Source organism: Etheostoma cragini, chromosome 10 (genome assembly GCF_013103735.1).
Source record: "Etheostoma cragini isolate CJK2018 chromosome 10, CSU_Ecrag_1.0, whole genome shotgun sequence".
Taxonomy (NCBI): domain Eukaryota; kingdom Metazoa; phylum Chordata; class Actinopteri; order Perciformes; family Percidae; genus Etheostoma; species Etheostoma cragini.
The window spans coordinates 6,447,679-6,455,417 of NC_048416.1; the positions used below are offsets into that span (position 1 = coordinate 6,447,679).

The 7,739-nt window shown below is 38.7% G+C and overlaps 1 pseudogene; it reads right to left on the minus strand.

The window, feature by feature from the left end:
• Positions 1-1,403: 1,403 nt before the first annotated feature.
• The window catches only part of LOC117952280, an 8,741-nt pseudogene continuing 2,405 nt past the window's right edge, over positions 1,404-7,739 (minus strand).

Below are 7,739 nucleotides of genomic sequence, written 5' to 3' on the forward strand. Positions count from 1 at the left end.
AAAGGGAGACTTGGCATACAGCCCGATCCGGTTGGGGAGAGTTCTAGCCTGACCGGGCTGGAGCTCTCTTTACCTTGTATCTCTTGGTTTTGCTGTAATAATAGTTTTAGACAGCTGGGGACTTATTTTCATACACTAGTTAGGGCATAGAATTAAATATTGTTAGGGAGTAGTAGTAAGTCACATAGTTTTCAGATTTATCTATCATATATTCAAGAATATAATAAAACTAAAGGGAGACTTGGCATACAGCCCGATCCGGTTGGGGAGAGTTCTGGCCCGACTGGGCTGGAGCTCTCTTTACCTTGTCTCTCTTGGTTTTGCTGTAATAATAGTTTTAGACAACTGGAGACTTATTTTGATACTCTGAGCTCCTCTCTCCTCTATCTTTCCATCTTTTCATTTATGTGCATCCATGTCCCAGAAATGCTTGTTACTAACCTAGCTCCGGGGAGTCATTTCCCGGAGTCCTTATGTTCTTTTTTCCCCAGAATGTTCCCTTGGATCAGAGAGACTACAAAATCAGGGTAGCAGCTGTCGCCTTGGTCCCGCTCCATGTTCTGTTACGCCATGTTCAAACTGCTACACTGCAATGCCCTGCTACGTCCTGCTGTGCTTTGTAATGTCGCACAGCGTCCTGCTATGCCATGAACTACTACAAAGAACTGCTACAGACTACAAATTTTTCTATTTTTGTTATTTCCACTCTTCATTCTAACCCCAACCGGTCGTCAGACACCGCCTACCAAGAGCCTGGGTCTGACCGAGGTTTCTGCCTAAAAGGAAGTTTTTCCTCACCACTGTCGCACTGTTGCTTGCTCTGGAGGAGACTACTAGAACTGTTGGGTTCTTGTAAATTCTGGAGTGTGGTCTATCTGTATAGTGTCTTGAGATAACTCTTGTTATGAATTGATACTATAAATAAAATTGAATTGAATTGAATTGAACAAGTATTATCTCATTGCAATTTTCATAAAATAGCAGGTCTAGACCATACTCTGTGATATTATTTACAGAAACCCAACAATTCCCACCAAAAGCAAGCACTAGGCGACAGAGGCAGATTCCTTTTTAGAGGCATGGCTCATCTTCCCCCACCCTGGGTTGGGGGGTGAGAGAGAGAGAGAGAGAGAAAGAGAGAGAATTGTAGCAGAGGGTGTCGAGCAAGAACATGGAGGCAGGAGGTGACTCAAATCACAGCTCCAGAGCCAGAAACACCTGCAGGAAGCGATGGGAGGAGAGAGGAGAGGGGCGAGAGAGCACAAGACTCCGAAAGGGAAGAAGTTGAGTAAGTAACATGCATTAATGGATGAGGTTGCATACAGATGGAGAAAAGAAGGAGGAGAGAGGTGCTCAGTGCATAATGGAAAGTCCCCCGGCAGTCTAGGCCTAAAGCAGCATAACTAAGGAATGTTTAGGACTCTCCTGAGACAGCCATAACTATAAGCTTTATCAAAGAGGAAAGTATTATGCCCACTTTTAATCGTGGAGACGGTGTCTGCCTCCTGAACCCAAACTAGAACCTGGTTCCACAGGAGAGGAGCCTGATAGCTGAATGATCTGGCTCCCATTCTACTTTTAGAGACTCTAGGAACCACAAGTAACCCTGCATTCTACGAGCGCAGTGCTCTGGTGGGGTAATAAGGTACTATGAGCTCTTTAAGATAAGATGGTGCCTGACCATGAAGAGCTTTGTAGGTGAAAAGAAGGATTTTAAATTCTATTCTGGATTTTACAGGAAGCCAATGCAGAGAAGCTAAAACAGGAGAGATGTGATCTCTTTTCCTGGTTCCTCTCAGAACACGTGCTGCAGCAGTCAAGTCAAGAATCAGCTGAAGAGTCTTTATAAATATTTTTTCGAGCAGCCTGACAAAAAAGAATTGCAGTAATCCAGCCTAGAAGTAACAAATGCATGGACTTGTTTTTTGCATCATTTTTAGACAGTGTATTCCATACTTTTGCAATATTATGTGGGTGAAAAAAAACAGTCGTTTAAATTTGCTTTATGAGAGAACTAAACAACATGTCCTGATCAAAGATAACTCCAAGATTCCTCACAGTGGTGCTGGAGGCCAAGGTGATGCCATTCAGAGTAAATATCATGGATAATGCGTCACGGAGGTGCTTGGGCCCCAGAACAATAACACCAGTCTTATCTGAGTTTAACATTCAACATTAAAAAATGACACGTAATTCAGGTGTTAACATTCTGAAGGCACATTTTAAGTTTAGCTATAGATATAATTGAGTATCATCAGCACATAATGAAAGTTTATGGAGTGTTTACTTATAAAATTGCCTAAAGGAAGCACATATAAAGTGAACAGGATTGGACTGAGCACAGATCCTTGTAGGACTCCATGACTAATTTTGGCATCCATGAAGGATTCATCGTTAACATGTACAAACTGAGATCGATCTGATGAAGAGTTAAGAGCTAAGACTTAAACCAGCTTAGAGCAGTTCCTTTAATGTAGAGTGACCAGACGTCCCCGGTTTCGGCGACTTGTCCCCGGCTGGATCTGTCCCAGGAAATGTCCCCAGTTTTTACTGTGGCTAACAGACCCAAAATTGGAATGAAAGAAAGAAAATACTGACAAAACGTAGCCGAAGGTCGCACACCCTGCACACGCAGGCTCTAGGCAGCCAGAGCCGGCGGTGCTCAGAGATGATTCAGAAAGCTGTTTTACGATACTAAAATCACTGATTATTTACATGGAGTCTGGCGGGTTTAGCGAACGCAATTTCGCAGACTTTCATGTTTTAAAAAGCATCTTAATCTTTAACAGAAAGGTCAACCTCCTTTGAAATCCTTTCCATAATGTTATCAGACACTTACAATATTAATCTAAGTCTGTTAGCAGCAAAACGAGCACTTTTATGAACGTAAACACAAGCTGGACAATTATCCTATTAACATTGTAGCTTGTTTCTGCCGACTGGAGCGATCTCGTTAACACTGGGTCAATGTCAAAGGAAAATATGTCCTCAATAGTTTTTATTGTATCTGATTCTCAAGGAGCTGTTGCAGAAACAAGCCTTGAGCAATAAAGCAAAAGCTGTCAGTTGTTAAGTAAACATTACAACATTATGAAATATTGAGACTTTCTATCTTGAAATATTAGGACTTTCTATCTTGAAATATTAGGACTATTGGGACTTTCTATTTTGAAATATTAAGACTTTCTATCTTGAAATATTAGGAGTTTTTATCTTTAAATATTAGGACTTTCTATCTTGAAATATTAGGACTTTCTATCTTGAAGTATTAAGATTTTTTTCTTAAAATATTAGGACTTTCTATCTTGAAATATTAGGACTATTAAGACTTTCTATTTTGAAATATTAGGACTTTCTATCATGAAATATTAGGACTTTCTATCTTGAAATATTATGACTATTAGGACTTTCTATTTTGAAATATTAGGACTTTCTATCTTGAAATATTTAGACTTTCTATCTTAAAATATTAGGATTATAGGGACTTTCTATTTTGAAGTATTAGGATTTTTTTCTTGAAATATTAGTACTTTCTATCTTGAAACATTCCCCTCTGAGATGTAGTGGAGTGGAGTATAAAGTAGCAGCAGGGGTGGGTCTAGGAACAGACCTTGGGGGGTTCAGCCCCTAATGAGAACAGCTCTAGGTCTAGTGTCCCCATTTTAAGTTTTACAAAAGTAAAAACTGAAAATCCTTAAATAAGCTGTTGCAATGCAGAAAGTCACACAGCTGTTTTTTGGCTGCTTTCTCAAGAATCTTAGAGAGAAATGGAAGGTCGCCACTGTCGCACTGTTGCTTGCTCTGGAGGAAACTACTAGAACTGTTGGGTCCTTGTAAATTCTGGATTGTGGTCTGGACCTACTCTATCTGTAAAGTGTCTTGAGATAACTCTTGTTATGAATTGATACTATAAATAAAATTGAATTGAATTGAAGGTTGGATATAGGTCTATAGTTGGCTAAAACATCTGGATCAAGGTTGGGCTTCTTTTAGAAGAGGGTTAATTACAGATACTTTAAAGTCCTGTGGCCTGTTAACAAAGACAGATTGGTTATATCTAGTAGAGAAGTGTTGACTAAGGGTAAATCTTCTTTAAGTAGCCCAGTCGGGGTGGGGTCTAAAAGGCAGGTTGATGGTTTGGATGAAAAAATAATGGAATTAAATTGATAAAGATCATGTGAAGCAAAGCTGTCTAAACACACATCTGGTTTTATAGCTGTTTCTAAGGTTCTAAGGATGATTTAGAGATAGGTTGGTGCCAATTGAAGGCAAGTTTTGGTGAATTTAGTTTCTAATAGTTATAATTTTATCAATAAAAAATCTCCTTTTATTCTTAAACCATGGAGTTAACCGTCTTGGTTTTATTATCTTCTTTTTTAGAGGGGCCCAGAGTCGAGTGTCGTTCGCAGCGAGCCTGCTGCACTATCAACAAAATGATCGATTTGGGAGGGACTGAAATTAACATCGGAGTCCTACGTTACTTTATGACTTGGTAAAGAATTAAAAGCTGATGGAATCGCATCCTTAAATTTAGCTACAGCACTATCAGATAGACATCTTGTATAGACGTTTTGCCCTAATGGGGTGTAGTTCAGCAGTATAAACTCGAAAGTAATCAAACAGTGGTCAGATAAAAAGGGATTCTGTGGGAACACTATTAAATGTTCAATTTCAACACCAAGTACCAGAACAAGATCGAGGGTGTGGTTAAAACGGTGAGTAGGTCTATGAACACTTTGAGAGAAGCCAATAGAATCTAACAGAGAGATAAACTCAGTACTAAGGCATTCCCATCGTCCACATGAATATTAAAATCCCCTACAATAAGAACTTGGTCCGTTTTAAGGACTAAAGTTGACAAAACTTATAAAATTGCCTAAATGGGAGCATATATAAAGTGAACAGGATTGGACCGAGCACAGATCCTTGTGGGACTCCATGACTAACTTTGGCGTGCACAGAGGATTCATTGTTAACAGAATTATAAGAATTCAAAGTATGGTCCAGGTGCTTGGTACACTATAACAAATAGAACTGGTTGCAGTGATTTCCAACTTGGGTGTGAAAGACTAAGAACAAGACTTTCAAATTAGTTATAATTTAGTTAAGGTTTAGAGCTGATTAGTAGACTAGAATCGAAGATAGCTGCAACTCCACCTTCTCGTCCTGTGCCTCGAGGAATGTGAGTATTAATATGACTGGTAGGTGGATTCATTTAGACTAACATAATCTCCATCACCCAGCCAGGTTTCAGTTAGACAAAATAAATCAATATTATAATCTGATATTAAATCATTTACTAGTACACCTTTAGAAGAGAGAGATCTAATGTTTATTAGTCCATATTTAATTCTCCTATTCTTTTGCACTATTGCATTTGTGTTTTTATTTGTTATGAGGTTTTCATGCACAGATCCTCTTTTGTTTACCTTCAATTTAAGTAATTTTGATGGTTGGGGGGCAGACACCGTCACTATGGGGTTTTGACTAGGTAACTCCTGGAACGGAGGAGCAGAGAATTGTGTTAGACTGCGACACTGCATAGGGTTTTGGGTGGGTAACTGCTAAATTAGAAGGGCAGAGAAGTGTGTTGGACTGCGACTCTGCCTCTTGGTCCTAACTCTGGATTATCAAGGATAAGGTCCACTAATAAACTTGTCAAGATTTCTAGAAATGAGAGCTGCTCCATCCCAAATGGGATGAATGCCGTCTCTCTGAATCACACCGGGTCTTCCCCAGAAAGACTGCCAGTGAACTATAAAGGCCACATAATTTCCAAGACACCAGCAGAGGGCCAACGAGGAATTTCCAGTGTATGTAAATTCAGTGGACAATAAAGTTTTTTTAAAATCTATTGGCCTATCTATCTTTATTGTCTATTATAAAATCAAGAAGACAATAATATAAAAAAAAAATGAACATCATTCTCTATTGGAACATACTTAAAACTAGCGATCGAGACCATAAGCTCTTCATGAAAATGTTTACTGAGGTAATAAATCAAGTGAGAAGCAGGTCATTTTGCTATAAACTTCTATAGAAACCGACCTCCTTTTTGCAACCGCACGGTCGCCCCCGGCTGGAATTTAGATAGAATCCAGATTTAAGGCACCTTCGCAATTGACTCACTTTGCCAAACCGGATGCTATGTCCATTAATTTTACAGTGTTGAACCCAAAGTTACTTTGAAGTTCACGTTAAGCCCTTGTGATCACCAGTTGGTGGTTCTACAGCACAGTCTATGTCAAGTCTGGTGTCAGGACTGGCACATCTTGGTTTTGCCTGCTGAACCGTTGATCTGCATGTAATTTCAACAGTTTAGCATTTCCCTGCAACACTGTGTAGGAAACTGGCCCTGTAATGTCCTTAATCAGCCCTGGTATCCATTTAGGCCCACATCCATATTTTTTTTGTAAAGACATGGTCTCTTGTCACAAATTTGCGTTCTTTGGCATGTCTGTCAAGGTGAGCTTTTTTTTTAGGTAGGTAGTATGAATTCAAGTGTATATCTGTGTCCAATGTCAAAGATTGTTGTTCCCATCAGTCACGTAGAAACAAAAACAGGAAAATAGGGCCAGGTTGGAAGAAACACTACTTACTTTTAAGAAATAAATAAATTGCAATAACGAAAGAAAGCTCTTTAAAGATGCTCTTCAAAGAAAGCCAAATCAACCTATATTGTCCTTTATATTTATCTAGTTTGACCCTTTTTTTATAGACATTTCTTTCTATGATAAGTTACTTTAGTTATGAAAAAAGCTTTTTTCATTAAAATAAGCTGACATTTAAAAAAACCCAAATCAAACTACGTTGTCTTTCATATTTTTTATCCAGTTTTACATATTTCTTACATATAACTTTGTTTCTAGAAGCTTCTTGGAAAATGATGTTATTTAAATTATGTAAGCTTAACGATTAAAAGCAAAAGCCGCTTTGGAGAAAAATAAGCCCTAAAATGAAAACAAGCTGATATACAGTATGCAAACAAATTCTTGGAGAAAACCACATCAAACAATGTTGTCTTTCATATTTATTTAATTAATTCCACTAGTAAATTGGGAACAAACTCTTAAAAACAAATACAAAAAAAAAAGAGCTACCATATGGCAGAAGGGTACTTACAGCAAAAGCTTGAGTTTTCTCACCTGGTGATTTTGTAAAGGGCCCTTCTGCCATCTAGTGGTTCTTCTTTTAACTGCCCTGTGCACTTATTGGGTTATAATTGTAGCTAAACTGTGTGGAGAGTTGTGAAACTGTAGCTCAACCTGTGCATGGGTAATCATATTTGTAAATGTGTGTCTCTAGATGCGTACTGAGATTTGTGACACCTGCCATTTTTTGTCCAGATTTTTTTTCATATTCTTTCTTTTTTTGTGAAGAAAATTCGGCAGAACTTTTAACAGTGTGCCTACTACTTGGTGCACATCCTAATAACAATAAAACTAAAAATAATAAAAGTTTTATGTGGCTTTTTAAAACTGTATTTAAGACCTTTCTGTTTACCAGAAACAGCAATGATGTAGCAAGTGCTAAACCAACCATTCATCCATCCATCTTCATCCGCTTATCCGGTATGGGGTCGTGGGGGCAGCAGGTCCAGTAGGGGACCCCAAACCCAAGCAGCGGCTCTACTCAGAGCTCCTCTCGGATGACTGAGCTTCTCACTAGGGATGAGCGAGTACAGCATTATCTGTATCTGTATCTGTATCTGTTTACCACATGAATTATCTGTATCCGGA